Here is a 26,143-nt window from a genome sequence, read left to right as displayed (position 1 = left end):
TCTGTCCTGACTGCCCAGTGCAGGTTGATGGATAGATGTTTTTTGACTTCCCAGTTTAGGGCTGGGAGAGAATGACTGGCCCAAATCATCCAGCCAGTTGCTTAAGGTGCCTGGTCTGGCACCTAAAGCACAACACTAGGCTGGCTGGCCAGCTAGCTAGACAGAAAGACAGGCAGAACACACACACACACACACACACACAATTGCAAGACCAATTGTTTCCCTACCTTCAAGATTCCTTGCATATTCTGCTAGAAGCCCTTCCTCTAGCCGCAAATTTTGGATGAAGGGAGTGTTATTCGTGATTCATTACTAGCCTAGTCTTTATCAATGCAGGAAAACTAGTATTACACTGTCCTTGATACATCCAGCCTTTTCTTAGAAACTTCTAGTGAAAGCAAGTCCACTACTTTTGAAGCAATCTGTTGAAAGAACTTCTTCCAGTAGAAAGCTGATGCTAAAATGTGTTTCTTTGCAGCCTTCTGTCAATAGAGGACCCTTTAACCAACCTACCTCTAGTGTTCTTTGCTGTCAGTATTGTTCCATCACATTAGATTAAACTGGTTGGGTTTTTCATCTGTTTGAGTTGTTTTCAGGCTGACTAGAGTCTCTGCACTTTTGCTTTTGTTTTTCCAAATCAATGCATTTCCGTAAAAGCCTGCAGACCTAAGGAACTACTGCACTTGGAACTTTGCCTCCCAATCTAGATATCAGGCATAAATGAAAATTCTTCATTATGTTTATATATTCCCCTCTTCCTACTCTTCTCTTGTCCCCTTCTAGTTCCAAAAAGGTTCTTTGCTATGATGATTTATGTTGAAATAAGCAGAGGGTTGGTACACAGTGTGGTGAGGGATAAAGAGAAAGTATTTTTGAGCCAGAGGTAGCATCCCTATGCTGGTTCTCCAATTCTAGGGCCTCCTAACTACACGTTAATGTCATATTTTAACTAGTAGTTTTTGATTCCACGGAACCTGCCTCTGGTACATGCCTCTTTTGATTAATTATGTACCATAAAGTCAGCGTTGACTCTTAGTGACCACAAAGACCTTGTTCAGGATGATCTGTCCCCAAAATGGCCCTTCAGGTCTTCCCACAGTATACCCACTGCCATTCTAATTGAGGCCATCTACCTTACTTCTAGTCATCCTCTTCTTCTCTTTCTTTCCACTTTTCCCAGCATTATAGACTTCTCAAAGAAACTAGGTCTTTGCATAAATATAATAATCTGAGCCTGGTCATTTGTGTTTCAAGTGAAAACTCTGGATTGATTGGTTCTGTGAACCATTTGTTTTCTTGGCTATCGATGGATTCTTAAGAATCTTTTCCAATACCGAAGTTCAAAACTGGGATTCCCATGCAGGACACTGACCGTTTGAAGTTATGACTGGTCCTTGTACTTAAGAACGTCGCAGCATCCTCATGGACATGTGATCAAAATTTGGGTGCTTGGCAACCAGCATGTATTTATGATGGTTGCAGTGTCCTGGGGTCATGTGATCGCCATTTGCAACCTTCCCAGCTGGCTTTCGACAAGCAAAATCAATGGGGAACCGCACAATTCACTTAACAACCACAGTGATTCACTTAACAACCTCCACAAAAAATGTCATAAAATCAGGTGCGGTCATGTGATAGTATAGATATAGTAAATATAGTATAGCATAGCATAGCATAGCATAGCGTGTATTATATGTATAGTTCACATATATAAAAAATAAATTCTTCTTGCAATCCACACACAGATACATACTGTATTTCTTTCCTTCCATTTATTCCTGCCTCAAATATCTGTTTAGTTAGCAGATGTGGATAATTGTATCTCAATTTTGGCTGTATCATTATAAGTACAGTCAGAGATATTGGGAGTTTATTGGTTTGCTAAATCCCATGTGAGAAGTAAGTACAGAGCAGACATTTGTAGGAATAAATCCATACAAGGTACAATAGATGGAAAATATCCCCTGTAACTTGCAGGGCTAGGTGGAGGTACGAAGGTGATTGTCCTTAGAACAGGAAAATGTTTACAAAGCTCCCATTGTCCTATCAACATTATTGTTGCATCCACTCTGTGTAATGTACTTCTTGCCCTGAAGTTTTCTTCTGTTTTTTCTTAACTCTACTATCTTATCCACTGCAGGAAGTGTTGAGAGAATAATAACAGTGAAAGTATAAAAAGTAGTTTTCTCTTTATCTCAGAAGTATAAAAGTTCTTTTTAAAAAAAAAAATAGTATTTAAGTTTGAAGAACTGAGTGACTTTGTGATAAAGGAAATTAATACCAATATTTTTATATATCTTTATATACCTTAAGATTTGTAGGCAGCCATAATCACATGATTCTTGGTAGATGATTAGAAACACAAACATAAAATGCCCACAGTGTAATAATGGCTAGTATTATAATAGAAAAATTAAAATCAATCTAATTGGAGCAATATAAACTTTCCTGTAGCTTTCTCTCAATTAATTAAAAAAGCCATCCAGAAGAGCCCACAACATCAGGAGTAATCCACTTTCCTGGGAAAGCTGTTTGATAATATGAGGGCCATCATGGAGAAGACCATCATTCTTTCTGGCCTCCCTGATTTTGTGGTACACGAGAGGTACAACTAATTTTTCCCAAGATGTTCTTACTGGATGGGTTGGTTCTTATTTACAGCCTATGAGGGCCAGTTAAGGTGATCTGGCCTATGGCAGATACCCAGCCATTCAAGTGGTGACCAGACTAAAGAAATGTATTTGTGAGATTGGGCCTGTCCTCTCATATACCTTTGTATCTTTACAAATGCATTCCATGTATCGGAGTAGTGTGATGGGGGCCCAGGCCGCATGCAATAAAACTGATGAAGCTAACCCTGTTTAACTTAACTAAGCTCCTGGTTGAAGAGCAGCCATGGAGGCAGCCGTGGCTAGGAGGGACTTTGCACGGCTCCACGTTGCACGCCAGTTGCACCTGTTCTTGGACTGGGGGGCCCTACTCATAGTCACTCACATCTTAGTCACTTCTCAGTTGGACTACTGCAATGTGCTCCACATGGGGCTGCCTTTGAGGAGTATTCAGAAGTCTCAGCTGGTACAGAATGCCATGGCATGGGCAGCTACAGGTGCTGGTTGTTTAGCACATGTGACACCTCTGCTCCGCAAGCTGCATTGGCTACTGGGTGCTTCTGAGTACAATTCAAGGTGCTTTAAAACCTGTTATGGCATGGGGCCAGGTTACTTATGGGACTGTCTCTCCCCAGTGGCGATCTTGTTACATCTGGCAGGAGAGGCATGCTCTAGGTCCCATCCATGTTAGCCTTTCGAGGTAGTCCAGGCAAGAAACACACCCAGAAGTACTAGCTCTAACTTTATTGTAAGGTTACATTAACAGAATCTTGCAAGTCTGAAAGTACATCTCTCCCCCCTTGCCCTTACAGTCCAAGAAACAAGGGAGGGTCCCTTCTGAGATGTTTGCCATGCCGCCATTGCTTCTGCAGGCTGAGCTGCCTCTTACCTGATTTTGGTCTAGTCTTTGACTCTTCCTCCTGTCTCCCGAGGTCATTCCCACATACCATTACAATCCGTTAGAGAGTGCCATCTGGCAGGATTCAGGAAAAGGGCCTTTTCTGCTGGGCACCTGCTCATTGGAACATCATCTCCCCCGAGATCAGACTTGCCCTGACCTTGCTAGTCTTTCACAAGGCATTAGAAACTTGGTTCTGCCATCAAGCCTGAGGCCTGGAGTGCAGTTTTCTTGGCAAGGTTTTCCCAGAAGTGGTTTGCCCTTGCCTTCTTCCTAGGGCTGAGAAAGAGAGACTGGCTCAAGGTCACCCAGCTGGCTTCATGCCTAAGGGAGGACTAGAACTCATGGTCTCCCGGTTTCTAGCCTGGTGCCTTCACCACTACAGCAAACTGGCTCTGTGTTCCAAATAATGCACTCCAAATAATTGTCTATGATGCTGTGACATAGTTTAGAGCAGTATTTCTCAATCTCGGCAATTAAGAAGTGTGGACTTCAACTCCCAGAATTCCCTAGCCAGCATACTGGCTGGGGAGTTTTGGGAGTTGAAGTCCACACATCTGAAAGTTGCCAAAGGTTGAGAAACACTGGTTTAGAAACATTCAACCATGTTAAGAGTTTCATTCTGTTCCTTTTGATTCAGAGGATAGGACAGAAAGCTCTTCCTGATCCCCAAGTGCACCTTTTGTCATCTTTAGTTTTCTCTCTTACTCATTGTGAGTTGAGCTGTCAGTCAGGTAGGAGGAGGAGGAGGAGGAGGAGGAGGAGTTGGGGGCGGATGACTCTGCTGCTTTCAGCACTCCACGCAGGCTAGGGGCAGAGCAAATGAAACTCAATTATGCAAATACTGGAGGCACTGGGAATGTGCCACATCACTTGTGAGCATGACTGGAGCCGACTGTGAATCATGGCTGTTGTTAAAGCTTTGTGTATCAGTTCAAGTGGGCAGAAACAGGGTGCTTTTTCAAATGTAAGGTTGAAGCTAATGAGCTGTGAGCTTGTAAACATTGCAATTTCACAGATTCTTGTATTCAGTCTTTCTCTCTCTCTCTCTCTTTTCCCTCCTCCAGCTACTTTTTTAGAGAGCAAGGTCGAGACTTGCTACTGTGTCCCTTTGTAGATTTTTGGCTGCTAAAAGGAGAAAAAAAAATCAATGGTTAACAACTTTAAAAATCTGCCTTCAGTAAGAAAAGCTCCCATCAACTTCTGATAGCAGTAGGTACCATTGTTTGCAGTTGTGGCAAAAACTGAATCAGGATTTTGGCTTGCGTGCCAAAGTTTTCCACTGGGATTTGCTCGAACAGCTACCAAGTTTTACTCCCAAATCTCTATGTTGTTTTTGCTGGGTTTTGCTCTTCTCCTGACAGCCAATTCCTGTTTACCAAATAAAATTGGCTTGGTCTCCTTTGTAGATTTTCCAAGCGTATAAGTGAAAACTGCTTCTCTCACTTAGGATGACTTAAAACAGGCTTTTGTTCCCAAAACGGTAATAAGTAAGGATGGATGGAGAAGGATGATAGATAACCTGGTAAGTCAGATACTTTGAAAAAAAAAATCTACTGGAATAATGTAGTCAGTTGTTTATTAGTAAGAGTATATTTAAACATGTACCCAGGTGACTGTTGTGCAGGTGTGGGGAAGCCATAATCTTCCAGATGTTGCTGAATTACCATCCCCAGTAAGTCTCACCAGCATGGAAAATGGCAAGGGATATTGCTAAGTGTAGCTCAGCAATATTGAAATTTCATATCTCTGTTGCCGTGTGGACTGATTATAATATGCTACACTACATAAGTAAGCTATCCTACTGGAAAATTGTTTCAGTTAACCCACCCAACATTTCTTTTCCATTTGTACTTGGCAGGGGCCATAAAGTAGCTCATAAATGAAGGCTATGAAAAAGAGGCTGGAATGTATGTTTATCTTTACATTCCTCCTGTTTGTATTCATCAGTTGCTTGCACATCCTTTCTTCATTTTTTTTTTCAGGGCTGCCCACTACAGACTTCTGGCCTGATGGCTGTAGAGACATGCCCAACTGACAAAACAGCTGTCAGATGGAAACATGGCTCAGGGTGTGTTAGTGGTTGTATTTTCAGAGCTGGGTTTCTGTGCTATAGCTTATCAAGATGGCAACTGCACAGAGTGACAAAAGTGGGGGAGTGGGTGCTGCCCAGCTCTTCCAGAACAACTTCTGGGCAGGAAAAAGGAGGTCACGCACCAAGCCTTGTAAGGTCTCCTCCTGCTTTCTGTCCATGGCTGTAGCATTACACCATCCCGACCTCTGGACTTGTCTGTCACAGTATCTCACAAGACTTTCTAAAATCTCTTCCCACCTGATCTTGTTGTCCTTTTCTTTTTGCTGTGAACTTAACCTCCTTTTTTACTTCCTGCCACTTGTTTCAGTTCTGGGAGGGGGCACAATGCATTGATGTCTAAAGACAATTGTTTGTATAGGGGATAAAGTACTATGGAGGATGCAGCTTTGGAAATGTTGTGAAGAATATTCAGAGCTGTGTCTTTTTTATCATATAATAATCTCCCTTCTATATCTATCTGTCTGTCTGTCTGTAATCTTTGGGGTCAAAAAGGAAAGTTTGGCTCTTTCAAGATGCAGCATCTAATATTCTCATTGGTTATTGAAAATCCCATGTTCCTGTATATCAGAATGTGGAAGGTACAATTCCTATTTAAATATTCCATGTGTATATTTTGATTTGGGCTATTCCTGATGTATGAAAAACTACAGCACTTTAAAAACATGATGCCAATGCCAATTCCCTTGGTGCCTAACATTCTTGCTGATCATGACTTCATTTTTCTACATTTTCATTCTTGTGTACATGGGCAGTGCTAAATGACTCATCAGTCAGCTCTAATAGACAGGAATCTCTCCCAGCTGCAGAGTAAACTAGCTTCCTTTTGTTGGAGCTTCCTTAGAAGGTTTGAGGATTGACTTCCTGCTCCCTCTTATTATTATCTAGGCACCATTTGCATCAGGAAGATCCTCCTGGCAGGACTTTATTCACTAGGTCTTCCTCAGAGCAGTTTGTGATTTGCAGGAGGGTATGATAAGAGGATGATTCAGGCTACAGTTAGCATTGGAAATGGGTCTCCAGGTGGGTGAAACAGAGGACAGGATTCATTGTATTTTCAGGTATTAGCCACTCGTGGGCCAATATGAATAGGTGTTAATGTTCCAATTTACAAGCCAGAAGGGCTAGTCTGGGGAATAGCCATATTATATTGGCCTGATTTGAGGGATATTGCCAAAAGGGCAGCCACGCTGTTCAAACAGCACACCTTCTCAGTGTGAGTAGTGCAGGAGGTAAAAAGCATGAAGCGCAGAGGAAGAAATTATTAGCCCATGGGAGTGGATAGCTTTGAAGTGCTCTAATTTTCCCAGAACTGATCTCAAGCATCTTGAGAAACTGATCACCTAGCAGCCTCCCAAATTAAGGGCTAAATATATCTTTTGAGAACGCTAATTATTTGTGTGCTGTCAGTCAAGAGGAGGCATCCATAATCCTACAGATGATGTTAGACTACAGCTCTCATCACGCAGAATGATGTAGGTCCATTCAATGGTTCTGAAAATAAGTGAACCAAATTCATTTTGATTCATTTTGATGGCTCTTTCCAATATTCTCTTTGCTTTGCAATAGATGCAGCGTTTTTTAACGCTTTCTGAGAACCACCTAATGGGTTTTACATCTAAAACTGTGAGTGGAAAGCTGAGGTTGCCACTAATTTCAGAGTTGATACTACATGCAACAAAGACACCATGATTTGCCCCCAGTCTTCCACCTGTCACTTCCTCTTTTCCATTCACCCTCTCCCCCAATTTTTTTTGTGCAAGGATGCTTTGGGGGGAAAAAACACTACTTTGAAAAAGTTTTTTTCAGAGGGCATTTTGTGCCTTTCTGGATTGGCTTGTGAGGGGTGTAATTTGGCTGGCCTAGCCAGAGCTGTGGCAGGGCAGGTGGGAGAGGTTTGGGGGTGGAGCTTGAGAGGTGAGACTCGGGGGGGGCAGTGGTTCCCTTTCTGTAGAAGTTTAATGGCCTCGATGAAAAAGCAAGTGCATGCTTTGAAAAGCTATGGTTTTCGATGCAATATGCAAAGAACAAATAGGCTGTTGTCAGCTGCATGCAAGAGTTGGAGAGAGAGTTTGTATTCTGTGCGTTCGCTCTCGCTCTCTTTTTCTGTGGGAGTTATTTCCTGTTGTTGACTCCAGTTCTTTATTTAGAACCACCTTAGCTACTCAGCAACTGCTAGTTGGAGGGGGGGTTGGAGGGAGGAACAGCAGTGTGATTACAACTTCTAAAGGTTCATTTCAAACAGATAGCCTTGCTTTGCTACATTAAAATGAAGCCGCTTTCCTTAGTAGAACACAAGAAACTCTTCCTCATCAACACAACTGCATTTCCTTCTGAGAGTGCCACCCACACTTAGCAAAGAACTAAGCCCCACCCTCCCACGCACCCAAGAAGAAGCAAGTTATGCTTCAGAGGTGCCTGCGCTCATCACATCAAAAGCAAAGTACATGAGATTTTTCCACAGCAAATGGTGGACTTCTTTTGTGCTTTACAAACAGTTTCGCCCTGCTGTAAAAGTAAAAGTTATAAATCAGCTGCCTGGAAAAATGAAAGGGCTGTCAACTGGCGCATTCTATGATTGTGGAAGCTACTCCTTTTGGCTGACACTTGGGTTTCTTAGGCTACACATGCAGGATCAGGCACTTTCCGTCTCCAGATGGCAACAGAAGAGTCCTTTCGCACTGGATGCCAGCAAAGAAAGTCCTTCCCAGCTGTTGACCTGGGAATCCCAACAAGTAGGCACACTTTTCAAAGGATCAGTTGTATGCACGGATGTATGTATTATGAGCTTTATGTCCCATTTTTCCTTCAGGAGCTCAAAGCAGCAGACACAGCACTCCTGCCTCCTCTTTTTTTCCATAAGCACTCTTTGAGGGAGTCCAGCTGAGATAGAGAGTGACCTGGGGAGCTTCCATGGCTGAGGATAGTCTAGAACCTGTTTAGAAGTTGAAAACCCCAGTGGGGATGGTATCTCACTTACAACCCTTTGGGTGAATTTAATTATAAGTCATTAGGTTGAGCACAACTCCTGGAGACTACATGTCCTACACATACATGTCCTTTTCTTGGCAATAAAATGGAAGTGGTTTTCCATGGTCTTCTTTTGAGATTTTTTTAAACTTTCCAATCTAATCTACAGCCCTGGGATTACTCTCATTCAAGTACTAACCAAATCTTACCCTGCTTAGCTTTTTTGTTTTGCTTGAGATAGCCGGGTTTGGCTAGGGGCTGCCATCTGATTTGACAAATACCATGAAAAATGGAAATATGGCAATATGTTTGGTGTGTGGGGAAGGTGACATGGTGTGATAAAAAAGTTCTCACAGTAGTAGCTGTGGTGCTAGAATTGTAATGGTTCTTTTGAACATGCAGTTAGAGTGTAATTCAGAGAATGAAATGTTTACTTAAGGGTATCTGCTCAGAACTTTATTCGGTTTGCAAATGAAGGGAGTCTCAGAGATTTCAGCAGGACATACTTCTGTCTGATGATGTAGCCATTTCTGCTGTAGTGCAATGGGGTCTGTGCTATAAAAGTTCAGTAGACGGGATCTGTAAGATCTTTTTGCATGATTGTGCCTCATACATAAAACCAGGAAACTGCATGGCTCAAGATGAAATATTTGCTCTAAAAATGCAAGTTTTACTTAGCATGCTTGATAAGCAGATTCTGTGTAACAACTTGCATGCATGTATTCCTTGGATAAAGGACTAGGTGCATTAAGGATACTATCCTCATATCCAAAGTTCAATCTTAAGGGATGTACTCAGAGGCGTCCACAGGGGAGGAAAATGATGAAAGCAGCATCAGGCCATTGTGACACAAGCTCGGTGCCTTTTGTCCGGGCTTTGTGACATTGCATGTGTGAAAGGGCCAGAGCCTGCATCATCATGGTGTGATGCTGTTTTTGTTGTTTTGATGAAAGCCTTTGTATCTGCAGACCCCTCTGGAGGTACTACAGATTGGCTCAGTTTGAATGTAAAGGGATACCAGGAGCTCCTCTTATGTATCAAGTTGTTTGACATACAGTAAAAGAATATGAACTAAGTGGGGAAGAGAGGAAGAAGAGAAAATGGTTGCTGCCATTCGTGTCTGTGTGTGTGTGTGCGTGTGTTAATTACATGAGACTGTCTTTGTAAATTGATATTAAGAAATGCCCACATAAGATTACATCAAGATTCCCTTTTTTGTGCAGGATTTTACTGATGTCTATATTGATTCCTGAGTAAAAAACATGTCGAAAGAATCTATGTAGAATCTTGCAAAGAATGGCAATAGACCGGTTTTGGTCAGTGTAGATGTTCATTCATAATATCCAGTGGGGAAGAAATTCAGATAAAATGAAAATTTAGCACAGTGTACTGTGAGTAACAGAGTGAATTTTGATATATGCTGGCTATTTCAATAAGTTCCCCCACCTCCACACTGGTCAAAATAGCCAGGAAACTCAGATGGATCTCTTCTAGGGATTGTGTCTTCCAAAGCTAGACACAGTGAAGTCCCATTGATTTTAATGTGCTTTAATATTTGGTTTAATGGCGCTCAGGTTAGCATTCGTTCAGAACCATGATATGAAAGTGCAATTTGAAACTCACTGATTTGTTTTCTAGGAGGCCAGTTCCCTTGGCGATGGGAGTAAGTTGCGTGGGGCAGGGAACTTTATATATCATCCTGAATTCCAGTGCCCCCAGCTGTTTTCTGATAAATGCTCTGGTTCTTTGTGATGACAGGGGCTGAAACCCTCTGACAACATTTCAACTTTCCACTATAATATTTAAAAAGTTGTAAATTTGCCTATGCAATTTATTTAGTTGAATTGTAAACTTTGAGACCCTGTACTGAAGAATTTTGCTAAAGCCTTAATATTGCAGTATGAAATATATAAACTACCTCAGTCCAACCAGATTCTAGGCAGTTTACGTTGTACAATAAAATACAGCAATGATATTATTACTGCAATATAAAAACTAATATTTACTTGATGGCTCCAGAAGCAGTCCCAAAAGGTCCAACAAAGAAGCAATGTCTTCACAACTTTCCAGGAGGCCATGAGAGTGGGGGCTGTCCTCACTTGTGGGGTGGGGGGTTAACTGTTCCATTGGAAGAGAGCCCCTACAGAGAACATCTGCCTTCAGGCCACTTCCCACCATACCTCCTGGTTATAGTTGTCATTTTCTTATTCTTTCTGCTTGGAAAATAACCAAGTGCCTTCCAGATGACCAATCAACTTGTCAGTGGTCAGGTATTATGGAAATTGCAGTACAAATTGGAGAGAACTTTAGACTCCTAGGTATGGTTGTCATCTAAACGTGAGCTTGAGAACATAGAGATAACAGAACTGTTTTCAGAGAGGGCGTTCATTTACCAGTTTGCTGTGAGTTTCTTGACCTCTGAGCAGAATTCCAGGAGATTAAATCTATGATGACTTGTAGGTTATAACATGCTTTTTATCATCTGAGAATATTGCCTTGTTGGCTACTAAATGGTTGCAGAATTGCTTCCCTTGGTAAGGTTGTAAGCCAGAATGGTCAGAATCATCCATTTCAAACTCAGAACAACTATTTTAAAATGGCTTAGGATGTAAAGGGTTTTGCACAGCCTTAATATGTGGGAATTGTATGGCCTCTTGGTTACCCACCATTTGCCTTCTGCCTAGCTGTTGCTGTTGTTACTGTTATTTACAACCAATCATTGGCAAAAAAACTGCAGATGTGCTTGAGTGCAGAATAGGGTACAGGGACATCACTGGAACAGGATTGTAGATCTGGCTTCAGGACATTTTTTACAACTACTTTTTGTGTCTTGGAGAGGAAGGTGAATGAAAAGAACTTAGGTGAACTATTTGATGAAGCTGTAAATCCTAGATGAATACATACAATCATAGAATGTAAGGATTGGAAGGTATCTTTGAAGTCATCTAGCCCAACTTACTGCCCCAGTGCAGGAATCCACTACTACAGCATCCCCAAACAGTTGGCCATTGTTCAAACACCTCCATGGAATATTCATTCATGTTTTTATTATAATAAGTGTTATGAACAGTAATACTTTTTTTAAGAGAAAGAAATGCATGCATGTATAAGGAATGCTTGTGGTGTTCACTGTAACTGGCCTTGCACTTACATGTAATGGAGCTGAATGGGAGTGGGAGTTTAGTCTACATCTGACATTCTCACATTGGTTTCTGGCGGTGGATTTATTTCTAAATTTGGTGATGCAGACTGAACATTTGTGTGTATGTCTATTTGTGTGTCTGTATGTTTTAAAGGAACTTACAGTTCACATGTTTGCTTAAATTCGGTTAGAATTGCTACTGCTTACTATCTGCTTACTCTCTCCAAAAGATCACATTGTGTTAAGAAACCCCAAATTCCCCCCCCCCCCAAAAAGTAAACTGTAATTCTCAATACTAAGAATAAACTGCACAATTCCTGGAAACGCATTCATTCTTCTGAATAGTCAGTTTTGATGTATAGAAACTAACTTCAGATTAACTAAAAATCAAGATGAGACCTGTTTTTTCTAAGGAGAAGGAGAATGTTAAGAATTGCAATTGTGGGCTATAGTAATACTTGGGACTCATACTTGGAAGTATGCTTTATTAAACTTATTTACATTTAAAAATAATTTAATTTATTTGATTTAGACAGAAGTATAGAAATAAACTTTACTCCAAAGAAAATATTAGGTTGTAAAACTATGGGGATCTAAATAATTAAAACATTATGACTAAATTTCTTCATGATTACAGTAGGATGCTAGTTCTTTAGAACATATTGGATAAAGTCACCATTCTCACAACCATGTTGGTCATCTAAAAAAAGGTGCATGGTTTCTGTTGCTTAGTCCTGAATTCAAAAGGCTTTTATTTCATGGGGCATTAAAGATTGCACTTCCAGTTGAATTTCACTTTTCAGATATGCCTTCTATACTACTAAAATGTGATTTGATTGCAGGAAGATAATCAGTGTGTTGATTAAAAATCATAACAGAACATTGTAATGCCAAATCCTGCCTTGATAATAATGACTAATAATCAATATTATGGTGGTAAGTCCTAAAGCTTTATTGTCCCAATGCACTTAGTGAACAATTAAAGGCTAAAATTATTTGATACGATTTTGAAGTGGCAGCCAATATTTGAATGTGTGTATAAGTTTTAGAATAGTTTGAAATAAGTTTTATTTTTAAAGTATTGATAGTGTTACAATAGCTTTCCTTCAAATGTTCTTGTATGTATTGACCTTATCTCTGTGACCTAAGTGTGCCTTTACAGAAATGATAGGTTTGGGGATGGGGAGAGAAAACTATGTCTGATATAATGTCCAGGAGGAAGAAAGAAGACAAAGTTTACCTAGTTTCTTCTAGTCCCTTTCACTTAACTAAAATGATTATTGTGTCCCACGACCTAGATGATCTTGTCTGGCTTGGAAGCTAAGCAGAATCATGCCTGGTTAGTAGTGGGATGGGAGATTCCCTGACCTGTCCCTTAGACCGGGAACTTGAAAAACATCCCGGAGGAAGGCAGTGGAATCCAGGTCCATAGTGCTGTCAAGAACAACTCATGGCGGTATCTGGGAAGTCACCCGAAGTTCTTCTTTACTGGAGGGATACCTTATCTGAAGATGGCTATTAGCATTCTATTACTGCTACTACTGCTAAATGCATCGCGTGGTCATTCCTTGACTCGCTGCTCTACAACTCGTTTTTTTGCTCATTTATTCTGATTACAGAATTTGAATTCGGGGGGTGGGGGGGGGCATTTTATCGTCGCTGTCTTTGGCGCCCGGTTTGAGTATGTCATAGGAACGGAATCCATGGAACAAAAACGTTCAGGGTAGTCCGCGGGCTTGATCCGAGGCCGGATAGTTCGGCTGGCTGGCTGGCTGGTGCCGCTTGCTGATCCCAGGCCCTGGGAGTGCATCTCTTGCGGCTCTTCCCCCCTCCCAGCCCAAGAATCCGCTCGATCTACGCCGACTCTGGTCGCCCAGCCTTCGTGCGCCAGGGAAGCCCAGCTTTCATTTCTCGCTCGCACCGTCGTGCCGCGCCCGGGCGTTTCGCTTTCTTCCGGCTGCCTCTTAAGAGTTATGCAATGCTTGATTAGGACGGAGCTTTCGCCTTGCTCACCTACGTTTGAGGAGGGTGGGGGAGAGAGAGAGAGAGAGAACAAGGATCTCCTGCGAAGAGCGAGGAAAAAGTCCGGCACAAGTTGAGCGACAAAACTAGGCTCCCCTCCCCCTCGTTGCACACATGCCAGGGAGGGAGGCCTCCCCGCCCGGGAGCGAAGCCCCGCTCTCCACTCCCCGCCTCCTCCTCTCGACCGCGGCTCTGGCTCGCGAGGGGAGCCCAGCTGTTGTCCCTTCTGCGGAGCCCGCCTGCTGTTGCTGCTCCTTTCAGGAACTCGCAGTCCTGCTCCAGTCTGACTTGTTGACTAATTTCAAGTTGTTGAATAGCTCGCGTGCTTATCATAGTTGCGGTTGGCTTCAGGCTGCAGCCTCGCGGCTGCGGGGGAACGGGGGGAGGCTCAGCGTCAGCGCGTCCGCGCAGGAGCTCCACTTGGGCTGCGTTTCTTCCCCGAGAGCCGCGCCAGTTCTGCGAGACCGAAGTGGCGCGTCGATGTACAGCGGCGTCTCCCTGCCTTTTGGGGGCTGCCTGACTTTTCGGCTTGGCTGAGAGTTGCTTGGCTGCGTTGCCGCCTTCTGTTTTTGAAGAGTCGCCTGCGTGATGTAGGCGGCGTGTGCTGGGGGCTGAAAGGCTGGGTCCAGGTTGCTTCCTCTGCAGCTCCGCTAGATCGGAGCAAGCTTAGTCGGGTTTGGGCTGGTCTCAACCTAAAACCAGCCTCGGTCCGGAACATCCAACTCGTGGCCAGCAACATTCTCAGCTCATTCTCTCTCGAGCCGGCCACAATACAGCCAATACGTGTAGAGTCCAGGGAAGCTCATTCCGGCCTTCCGGATGGTTTCCAGAATTAGAGTACGTACCCGGAAGGTGTACGACATGAGCCATAACTGTGCCACTGGGCATGTGCAGAGGGCAGCCCCCAGCATCACGAATAAGTCATTACGGCTCACCGGCGCGGCGGTGGGATTGAGGCAGGTCTGCATCCCAGGGCGTGCAAGATGGGGGCTGGAACCAGCATATTGCCCTTCCATTTCGAAGGTATTGCTTTCCCTTGGGTGCCCATCCATCACCTTTACTGATTGATTGATTGATTGATTGATTGATTGATAATAAATTGGTCCGCTCTTCCCAAGCCCCTCTCGCATCCGAGTCGAAGGTGGGGGGGGCTGATGGCGATGTTGCCTGCGCCTGCTGTCACCCTCTCTCTCCCCGGCGTGTGCGGGGGGGGGGAGGAAGTGAGCGCGCGCTCGTGTTGTCTTCTGCAGCAGGCAGCAGATTCGTATTAGCATAGCTGATCTCTTGGGACAAAGGCACATGTAAGGGAGAACCGAGCCCTACGCCCCGCCCTCCTTAGCTGGCCCAGCGAGGGGGCATGTGTCGCTTGCCTCCCAGGCCTTCTGAGGGAGGTGGGGCGGAGGGGAGTGGAGAGCAGGCGGCGGCGGCAGCAGCAGCAGCAGAGAAAGGAGGAGGGAGACGGAGCGCCTGCCTGCCTCCCTGCCTAGGGACATAGGCGGGGCTTCCAACGTGAGCCAAAGGGCAAGGAGCTTGCAGAAGCCCTTCCTCGCGTCACTCTCTCCGCCTGGCAAGTGCTGGGAGCGCAGGCTGCTGCTCTTCCAGCGCTCGCCTGCTCGCTCCCTCCCTCCCTCCTCCTCCTCCTCCTCCTCCTCCACCACCACCACCATTGTATAATGCTTCGTGATCGCCGCAGCCACAGGAAAGCGGAGGCTTAAATCCTCCCTGAGCGGCATTCGCCTCCCCGCCCCCCACCCTATTCCACCTCCTCTGTCCCACCGTCAGCCCCCCTCGGGTGAGGAGAGTGACATATGGAGCGAGTGGAAGATTAGGAGCGTGCAGCGGCAGCAGACCCTGATGCTTTAGTTCTCAGGAGGAACTGCATGTGGTAAGTTCAACTCGCCGCTGAAGAGGAGCGGGCCAGAGTGGGCGAGCGGGGCTTCTTCGCCGGCGAGAGTCACGCTCAGTCCAGCGGGGGATGGAATTGGCTCGGCCGGCACAGTGGGGGACGGGGGGTGTGCGGCGGGGGAGGGCGGCGAGATGCACTCTAGACAAATCTCGGGGGCCCTCGCTTAATAAATGTCTTCCTCGCAAGCCGATGGAGAAGGGGCGAAGGAGGGTCCGCGAGAAGGGCTGGGGAAACTCGGCGCTTCTGTCGCTTGACTGGATTCCCCCGTAACCCTCCGGACGACGATCTTCCCCCGCTCCCACGAGAGCGATGGGCAGGGAGAAGAGCTTGGCTGAGTTACTTTTCTGTCCACAAAACGGTTGAATCCAGCGTGCAGAGGGATCGGAGGTTCCGATGTTCCTTTGAGCAGGTGTGTGTGTGTGCGTGCGTGCGTATTCGTGTTGCTTACGGCACGAATGTAGCTGTCGGCACGTTTTGTCGCTCTCTTCACTCTCCAAGTGTGGCATATTGAGAGTTTTTCAGAGCCATCTTTACAGTGCAACTTGGTTTTGCTTTGACAATTTTCAGTGTGTGCTGGGGAGTCCAAGATGCAGTGCGAAGGGTGCCTACCAGTTTCTCTGATGTTGGGGAAAAAGCAAATGCGTGGGTGAAACAGAACCTTAAACTGGGATTCCAAGTGTGCAAAGCCTAATTCAGAGCATTTATGCTTTATTTGTCTGATTATGAGGTGATGCCTGGTGAGGGGGAAGTTTAATAGAAATGTATCTGAGTTGTAGAATTAACATTTTAGCCTGATTGTAAGTATGCATACTCCAGCTGGTTATTAAAGAACTGGATTAATCTATGTCCTGGTGTCTCAGTATGGGACAGGAGTATTGGTATCAATGGAAAATCATAGTTGCAATTTTGGCTTCCCAGAAATTGCAATAGGTTTAAAAGTACCTCTTGAATATGAAATACAGGGTTTCATTCCTTGAATCACATAGGTTAGGGTCTCCACTGAGCAGAAGTTGGCAGGACTAAATGAAACAGATCTCCTAACTTTGTTTCAGTTGATTTTCATGTAAGATCTTGCAAAAAAAAAAAAAAAAAAGATGATTCAGAATTCTTAATGTCACCCCTCCAGTTGCTCCCTCAAAATCAAATAGCATGCTGCTCCAAAGAGAGTCCCTTTTGGTTTCTGTGAAGTTTTATAAATGTTTGGAGTAAAGGCCTGATTCCAGTGCCGGATCAAGTAGTACAATTAGGTTTGTTCAGTGACTATGAGGGTTTTTTTTTTTTTTTTAGTTGAAAGTGTTCCGTGTTAGCCTAGACTTTGTATCCAGGTGTTGGCTTTCTGCCCTCAAAGATCAACCTTGTGTCATCCACTCCCCCTCCCACCCAGCCCATGACACTGTAAATCAGCTTTTACATTAGGTTACAAATTTTGCTTCCACAGCCAACAGCTATGCTGAGTAGGGAAGATGGGATTTGTAGTCTAGAATTCTGGAGATTATGGGTTGAAGAAGGCTACTACAGTTTCTATATGGACCATGTGATTCTGTTGGGCTATGTCCTATGTTACCCAAACTGCCCTTGACCTCAGCCTTTCTAGCCTTTCTTACCTTGCATCCTCATGTGCCCCCAGATTTGCTGCAAATGGTCCCCTAAAGCCTTTGGAGCAATGTTAGGGGTACAAAAAAGGTGACAGGAAGCAACTGGAATCTGTTCAATTAATTATTCTGTTCTATTAACTGACTGATATAGTAGGATAGAATCCTTAATTTTTTTTTTTAAGTATATATGGTATATGTATTGCAAAGCAAGGAAAAGACACTGACTTCCCTCCTCCCCTCCCCCCTCTTACCTCCCCAAAAGCTTCTTGAAGAAAATTGCTGGAGATTGGTTGCTCTCCTTTTTTAGGGGAACTCTTGAAAGCAGCCATGTCCTTTTCTGAGGATTGCATGATGTGTAGACAAGTGCTATGTTTGTGTTCCTTGCACTGTTAAGGCATCTTTTAGAGTTGAATCCAAAGCATTGCGGAGCCCTGCTATGTTCTTTCTTCTTGGACTAATAAAACAAACTGGGCTTCTTCCAGGGAAACCAATTTTAAGTTTAAGAGCAAGCATTCTGACTGACAGTGTGTATTGGAGATGGAGAAGGGATTAGCAGCTTTGATGCCAGACAGGTATATGAGTCTGTATCCTAGGGAACACTTCCATTGTTCAAATAAGAATTGTAGCATCTAGCATAACAGCTGCAATGAGTTTCTTCCTTTGGGGGCTTTATCTGCATCATTTAACAAAAAAAGTTTGTCTTCAGGAGGAAGAAATACAAACTTTCAATATTGCAATCATGTTTATTGAGATTTGCACCAAGTGTGTAACAGAGAATTTCTTAAAAGGCTCTGTGCTGCAAATTGTTTTCTGAAGTTGCCTAAAAGAGATGGGAAAACTTGTTATAATAGAATGATTTTTATTATGAATAAGACAGCCTGGTCTCTTACGTGGACTGGAGTCCTCTAAAAGTAGGAAAACTTCAACGACATCCTGTGTTCATAGGTGTAGGTTGTAAAAATTTTAAATGTTTCTTTTTTTTTAATACAGCATGGCTTTTCCAACGTAAGGAACAGGGAAAAAAAAGATGCATTAAGGAAAACTACCTTAGTCATTTAGATACCTGATTTTTAAAAGCTATCTTCTCTGATAAGTTAACTTTGTGTATATACCAAAATCAGTTTGGCCCTGAATTTAAAACCTCTGGAGGATCTCACATAATAATAGTCAGTTGAACTACTTTGCTGACAAATGTGTATTCTTCACCCTTGGTATGACACATTAGTGTGAAAAGCACTACAGGGCTTTGTTTGATATTTTGCACATTTTAAATGGAGTGAGGTGTTGTGAATTTTGCATTTACATCATCTATAAATGAGAGTGCACTATATCAGAAGTGAAAGTATTGTTTTTAAAATGTAGCTGTGTTCTTCTGACCCTCTCATAAGGGCTCTTTAGTGCCTCCTTTGGAAGTACAGTTTTTGTCTAAAAGATAACACAAATGGAGACAGCGCCAGTTGCAACAGCTTCTTGGCCAAAATGGGGGGGGGGGGAAGGGAGAGAGAGAGAGAGAAAAGAAAAGAAACTATGCCAGAAACAGCAGGCTCTGATTACAGAGTCCAAAGATCATTTTATGCACTAAAAGGAAGCCAGTGAGTGAGTGCAAGGTCCAGTTTAAATGACTGCAGGGAGGGAATGAGTCCAGGGCATAAGAACAGCTGATTCTATTTTTTCCATAATCAGCAACATTTTTGCTAATTGTTCGGTTATTACCCAGAGCAAAAAATCTTTAGGCTGACTTTTGAGTGGAAGCCAAGAATTGAACAGGCGGGGGAGAGCCATGCTATGGTGTGAGCTTCTGGCATTCTGTCTTATGGGCTAGATAATGACCACCCAACCTTCAGCAGTGCTGATCAAGGTGTGGGGTTGTTCCATGCAACTTGCTTCAAGAGGACTTCAGTCATAAAATACAGTAATAATGATAGAGCTGAAGATTTAAAGCCCTGGTTTGGGCATTGATGGCATAAGCCTAACCCTTGGAATTGGATCCCTTTACGTTTGGTGGAGTTTAATCTTAAAAAAAGTGGATATACGATTGCAGCCTAAAAAGCTATTTCATCTGTGCCCTGTTATCCCCAATATGCTTTTCCCAACTTGTTGCTCCACTATGGCTTTCGTTAGAGTTGAAACTGAGTTGACAGATTTTGCTTTCCATGGTGGGATAGAAATGACATGGATTCCTATTTCAAACATGCTTAAATTGACAATCTGCCTTGACTTCAAAGGATGATTAAAAGCACAAGATGTACTTTAACTCTCCCCCCCCCACCCCCACAGGTAAGAGCTCTTTAAAGATATGAAGAAGAGAAAAAATTAGTTGGCCACCTTTTAACATTCTATTGCTGTGGCAAATTACTGGACTCCAAATCAGCATTAGTTGAAAGAGGGCCTGATTAATTTCTGTTATCTAAAAGTCTTAAGAGTAGCAAAGAATCTGTCAATATCTAAGGAGAGTAGCCTTACCCTAACACTCCATTTTACATAAGCTGAGTTAAGTTGCAAAGCTGTGGATAAGAAATTAATCATGTTTAAATGCCATGAAAGTTAACAATGACATTTTAGACCAGGGCTAAGAAATCTGGGCTGCCAAAAGCCAGATGACCATTAATTGGCAGTAAAGAGATACAGAATGTGTCAGATCTTTGCTATTATATAATTATTGTCTGGATTCTTTGCAGCTCAAACCTAGTAGCATTAGATTTAGGGATTTGGATGGGGAGAATCAAAGTATTCTTATTAAAATTTATGAGAGCAGCTTATGCTTTCTGAAAACTCATGGCTGACTGAGTCACATGACTAAAAATCAGAATGGGTTTTTCGTAAATTCAGCCATTATTGCTGACCAGGTGACAAAAAAGTTGTTCGTTACACAACCAGTTCTATTTTCAGCCCATAATGATGCAAGGCTGGGTCGTTGCCTTCATGTCTTTCCATGAGGTTTTTTTTTTTTAATCTAATTCTGCAAGTAACAGTGCAACCCAGTCCCCATTTTATTGCATAGGAATAGATGACAACGGCTGATTTTTAGTCTCACAATCCAGCCCTTACTGTATAACACTGAGAACACAAAAGAGGTGTAATATTAACCCAGTGTTGCTGGGAAGCTGTACTGAAACTTAGAGAATCCTATATGCCAGAAAGTTAGTTAGAGTGCTAAACAACTGCTGCTAATTATTTTTTACATCTGTAATGGGATTGGGAATTGTTTTGGGAGATCCAGTATCTTTCTGCTGAGCACTAACATTAAAACATACAATGTAAAATTATATTTCTCATTTCCATTCTAAATCCACTTAAAAATCTGAAATGCTTTGTTATTTATGGTGAGGAGATTAACTCAGTGGTTATAAGTTTCTTTGTGGTAGTTAAATAAGGTTCTTTGCTTTAAGTCAGGTTTGCAAAAAAAAAAAAAAGGATGCTCCAGAATCCCTCAGTGGGGCCAAATAATCCATCAGATTAATTAATTTCAACAGAAAACAGTTTTCTGCTTTGGGGTGGGCTGTAGAAAGCCTGAAGGAGTAGAATGGATGCAGTTACTACCTTTTTAAAAAAAAATCCCTAAGCTTCCAAAAATCAGACAAATGGGAGCTCCACGTTTGAAGTACACAAAGCCTGGGAGGCCTCGAGCCATCAGAAATTGTGTGCCCCATCTTAACTGCTGAAATATAGAAAGAGTTGGAAAGGGAAAGGAGCATTCATGCTTCTGGATGGTGAATACAGGTAGTCCCCAGCTTAAGAATGAGTTCCGTTCCCAAGGTCTGTTCTTCAATTGAATTTGTATGTAAGCCGGAACAGTATTATTATATAATGCTGTATAAGTAGTATTGTGTAATAAACACGAACCATTGTGTATTTAACTCAAATTTTGCTACAATAGGCTCCCTTCTTAACTATGGGTCATCTGTAACCTGGGCATTTTGAACTCTTACAGAAGCACTAATAGCATAGTTTAGTTTATAAATTACTTCATATGCAGGCCACAAAAACTTACTTTAGGTTCTGTGATTGTATGAAAAGAGAAGGGCTTCTTCCACAAATGTATATTCTATTTTACTTTCAGTTTTCCTTTCTCTGCACCTCTGACAAACGGGGTGGCTCCTATGTCAGATGCAGAGTATTTTCGTTTCCCATGTTTAAGATTCTGCAAAGTGAGCAGCAATAGAGGAAGAAACACCCACAATGGCAGGTAAACTATGCAGATATGTTGAAGTGGGGGGGTGTTGAAAAGAGGGCCTATTTAAATCAGATTGTACAGCTAGTCAGTCAGCAGGTCCAACTAGTTTTGAAATGCCCTACGGTAGGTTTGGCTTAATAAAGTGCAGGTAGCTATGAAACAAAGTTCTTAAAACCAAATTTGTCGGTATAGCGCCACCTTAATATTTTCTCATAAAATTCTTTTTTTTCACAGATTAAAAAAACCCGCGAGATACAACTTGCTTTGCTTTCTTTCACGTTTACAGTATTTTTCTGACTCTGAATGATGTTTTCTAAATTTCTGCCCAAAGGACTATAGGGTTGAAAGCTTTAGAATAAAATATACAGGGTAGCTTTGTTTATAGGACAGAGATTGCAGAAAACTGGAAACATGCATGTGGGAGGTTGCAGCTTTGTCTTTTGGAATCATCTGCAACATTTAAGCCCTTATTTTTATGGTATCAGTGTTTTGACTTTCTGGACACTTTGAATTCCAGATAAGTGAACTTTCTGCCATGACACAAACTTTTCTTTCGTTTCTTGCTTTCCCCAACTGGCATTCTCTTTTATTGATCTCTGGCTGCGGTGTTTTCCTCTCCATCTGTTTGAGAAGCAGATCCAGACCAACGTATTGTTGCCAGAATATGTTCCCTGTTTCTCTTTTTTTCTTATTTTAAATCTTACATAGCTGCCTTGTGCTCCAAGTGTGAATGAAACATGATATGTGTGATGCAATCTCACAATACTATACTCTACTTTCTTCCTCCTCCCCTTAACTTAACTGAGCAGTCAAAAGAAGACAGATTCACATGCCCCCAAGAAAGGAACCAGGAAAAAAAGTGAATCACCATGTTGCTGCTGTTTTAACTAGGATTTGCACGCCATGATGGAGAAAGTTCCTTAGAATCTGTTTTGTTCTTCTGTTGGCTGTGTAGGAGAGTTTCTCTTTTAATGTTCATTCTCATTATAAGCCCCCTCCCCCAATACAGTACAATGGTGCCTTCTCAGCTAGGCTTCACTCAACAGTTGGTGCAGAGATTTCTTTCTACGAAGCAGAATCCAATACAGTGTGAAGAGTATTTCAAACAGGTTAGTGGTATTGGTTAGTGATTATGGTGATGATATTCTCCTTCACATTTGGGACAACCTTGTGAGAGAGAGCACAGTGTTTACGTATGACCAACAGGAATCAAACACAGCTTGTTCCCAGATCCTCTGTAGAATCCATGGCTCGCTTAGAAACTCAGTCTAGATTTTTCAGGCTGACTTGGTTGTCTGACTGGCAAGTAGAACCCTGTGACCAAATCATGGGTGCTCAGCGTGGCACCTGTGGTCCCTTTAGTTTTTTTGCTCCCCGAGCCTTCAGAGTTTTCTTGCCTGTGCGTGCTTGCTTAGAGGATCTCTTACCTCCTTTTCCTAGACTTTGTCACAGGCTGTCTCTGTCAGCCCTTGGAAGTAGGCTAGGTCAGGGAGCAGACAAGACAAGGACTACCGGAACTCTGTTGTTATAGGATATACTAACTGATTCTTGAAAATCTGCCAGAGTTTCCCTCTGCCTTCTCTTATACTATACAGAATCAAAGTGGGGCTATCTTGAGTTTCTTTCTCACCCCTTCTTTTTTCCCAGAACTGAGTTATCATTTACTTACTGGTCTTGCATTCTTTCTTCAAGGTTATATCCATACTCCTCTATAGTCCCTGATCATTTTATTGTCTTCTTGGTTTCTTCTCTCTCTTTTGAGTCTTCTTTTATTCTATCCATCCTTCTTCCAAGGCCCTCCTAAATTCTGTCTCTTAACACACCTCTCATTTGGTTCTGCCACCACATTTTAGCCAGATGTTGGGTTTCACTAATGGACTGGAAGCCCCCTCCCACTTCAGCTGGCTAAGCTAATGTGATATTGACAAATAGAAGCAGGTAGCATGTTTACTGTCTTCTCTGAGTGAATTGAGGGAACTTGCAAGCTTAAACTAAAGCACTGTCCTAGCTACAGAGATGGTTGGAGAAGTGGTTGATAAGCAGACTAATGAAAGGCACAGGAAGGCAGAATAGTTAAGGGTCTCTGGGAGTCCAGAGGCAGCTTGAGCAAAGAAAGAGAGGTAGCTTGTGCTGAACAGAGATACAGAAGCCAGATCAAAGAATACAGGGAACAACGGGAACTGAGAAGATGAGGCATGGAGGGGGGTGCAAGATGTGTGGGTGTAGAAAAAAGCTTCTGCAGAAACTGTATATTGTTGGCAGGAAGCAGGGTGGAGTGATAAATAAGGCTGAGCAGTAAAGCATCTTGGCTGGTTTCCAGCAGGCTGAAAGAAGCAGAACCAATTCAATAGCAGGAAGAAAATGAGAGACCCAAGGAGACACCTTCCAGAGGGGCAGCCACATTAGTGGGTTTTCAAGGTGTCATAAGACTAATAACCTTATTATAACCTAAAAGTTCAAGGACTCTACACCTCTTTGTAGATGATGGAAGCATGGAGTTAAAACATGCCAACTGAAAGAGTGGGGACAAATTTTAGGCAAGACTAGGATAGCCATTCTGGTTCTGAAAGTATCATAAGCACTTGAAAGCATTAGAGCTCTGCCATACTCAATGGTGGCAACCTTAGACCTGGTTTTAAGAATACTGAGCCTGTATGCTGTGGACTTGCATGTAGAGAATTATAGTCTTTTTTCCCTCCCACACACATCCAGCATGAAGAAATTACTCAAAACAAGCTTTACTCATCTCATTATTCCCCTGCTAAAACATACCTTTTAAAGATCTCTTTATCAAGCACATCTCTATAAAGGAAAATTTGGAAGCTGGAGTGCTCTGCCTCAAGAGATCCAAGAACCTAAACCTGTGTGGCCTTAATAAATGTATAAAAATTAACCAGGGGCAGCTTCTGTGATATCTTCAGTTCTATGAAGGGAGTTGCTATGTGTGTGAAAATGGTCATTTCTTCAAAGTCCAAGCAGGGTCTTCTCCAGGCCTGGATTTAAAACATGATGGAACTTGCAGTGATCCGTAGGCAATGGGAAGAGAGATGGATGAAACTAGTTTGAACTAAATGCAGTAGTCAAAACTAGTCCAATCTAGAAAAGCATATAAAAGTAAATGCTTTTAATAGATTAGGCCTTTCATACTGTAGATGCTTAGCAGTATACCAAAGTTTGTGCTTCTGGTCTCCCTGTGTATTTGAGAATGTGGTGTCCATAGAGGATAATGTTGTCAGGAGAAAAGATAATTTAGTTGGCTTTGCACATAATTCTCAGCCATGATTTGTTTTAACCATGTTATATTTAACAAAGTATAGTGGTTTGATTCATGCATAACATTAAGCCATAAAGCATAGTTTACATGCCACATTGGCTAAGTCAAAACCAAGCGAATCAAGCAAGTTATGGCTTAATAGAATCTATAAACACAGGCCCTGGAGTGGATCTTCCATGTTAGTAGCTACAGACTATATCTGGTGGTCTCAGTTTTCAACTTTTTAAATTTAGGGCTGGTGGAAAATAGCAGAACTAATATTAAAAGAATGTTGTCAGAGTAAAGCTGTTGTGTGTAAGAGAGAAAGCAAGTGCAAATTGGGGAGGAAATCAAAGGGATATCAGTTTGGGGTGTGGGATAGCATTTGTAGGGGGAAAACAAGAAACAGAAGAGGAATGTTTAACTTCATTGTGTCCTCTAGTGTGAATATCTTCAAATCCCTCTTCTATGTTCTGTGAAATTGAAAGTAAGTCAGGGCCATTTGCAGGAGAATTGGGGGAAAAGGTTAAGTAACTTTCTCCTAGTCAGTTCTGGCCTGTAAGTGTCTCCAGCATTCAGGTCATTCCACATTCAGTCAAGTTCAGGGGCAATTAATTGCTACGGCTTATATGCCACTCCAGTCATATCTGGCTCTGAGTGGTTTATAATGCGTGTCAATGGTCATAGAATCAAGAATGCCTGTGTTTTCAGAATCAGTTGTATGACCGAATTGTTACAGCTCAACTAGAGCCATGACTGCCATATGTTTTTTCCAGAATTCATTTCTAGAAAAACATTGTCCTCATCTAAATTGCCCCTCACGTACTCCAATATTTTCCTTAACAGAGAAGATAACCCCCACAAAGGAAAACCTCTAAGTACCATGATCCCAACCCCTTGACGGCGTAAGGCACTAATCTGATTGCTGGCCACTCATCTAGTTTTTCCCTCCTGGATTGAACAAATGAAAGGTTAGCAAAGTGATCTTCAGATCCACATTATTTTGCCTCATTTGCTCTATGGGCATACTAACCCTTACAAGGTGGTTGTAAAACCTGCAACAAACTAATGTGTTTGGAGCACTTCAGGTATTTTAAAAGTAGCATTCAAAATGTTCAAATGGTTGTATGGTGATGAATCAGAAGGCTTTTCCCCCACCCAAGGGGTCATACTAAAGTACAAACTTGTGGCTTACAGTAACAGGTGCTGAAAAGTGCCCCTAAAGGGACAGAGTGCTTCAGGAAGAGACTTTCAGGTCAACTGGTGGGTTCATGTCTCAGAATGTTATTAGGGACAAAAGCTCCTCATTTTTTCCCCCATCGCAATTTCTATAGATTTTTTCTCTCTTGTTCATAGGATGCCTGATTTAGAAGCTAATTGATGGATTAAAATTTATCAGAGAATTGCAACTGCCTCTATTTACCTTTGTCTGGAGGAGGTGGGAGAATCACGTAACCTTTCTGGTATTATAGTTTACTGGTT

At 42.6% G+C, this 26,143-nt stretch overlaps 1 protein-coding gene across 5 annotated transcripts in view; it reads left to right on the top strand.

The window, feature by feature from the left end:
* SERTAD2 (SERTA domain containing 2) overlaps positions 1-26,143 on the top strand; it is a 130,919-nt gene that overhangs the window by 79,356 nt on the left and 25,420 nt on the right. Inside the window, exon 1 of one of the 5 annotated variants that reach the window (XM_007431708.4) lies at positions 14,986-15,618. The exons of the other annotated variants lie outside the window; for them this stretch is intronic. The gene's annotated coding sequence lies outside the window, so the exon portion shown is untranslated. Of the gene's footprint in view, positions 1-14,985; positions 15,619-26,143 lie in introns of those variants that run through there. 5 annotated transcript variants of the gene reach the window in all.

This window comes from Python bivittatus, unplaced genomic scaffold (genome assembly GCF_059951505.1).
Source record: "Python bivittatus isolate LINGU-HERP-01145 unplaced genomic scaffold, Pbiv_v1 ctg000020_np1212, whole genome shotgun sequence".
NCBI classification, from domain to species: Eukaryota; Metazoa; Chordata; class Lepidosauria; order Squamata; family Pythonidae; genus Python; species Python bivittatus.
This window is presented reverse-complemented; position numbering and strand designations above follow the sequence as displayed.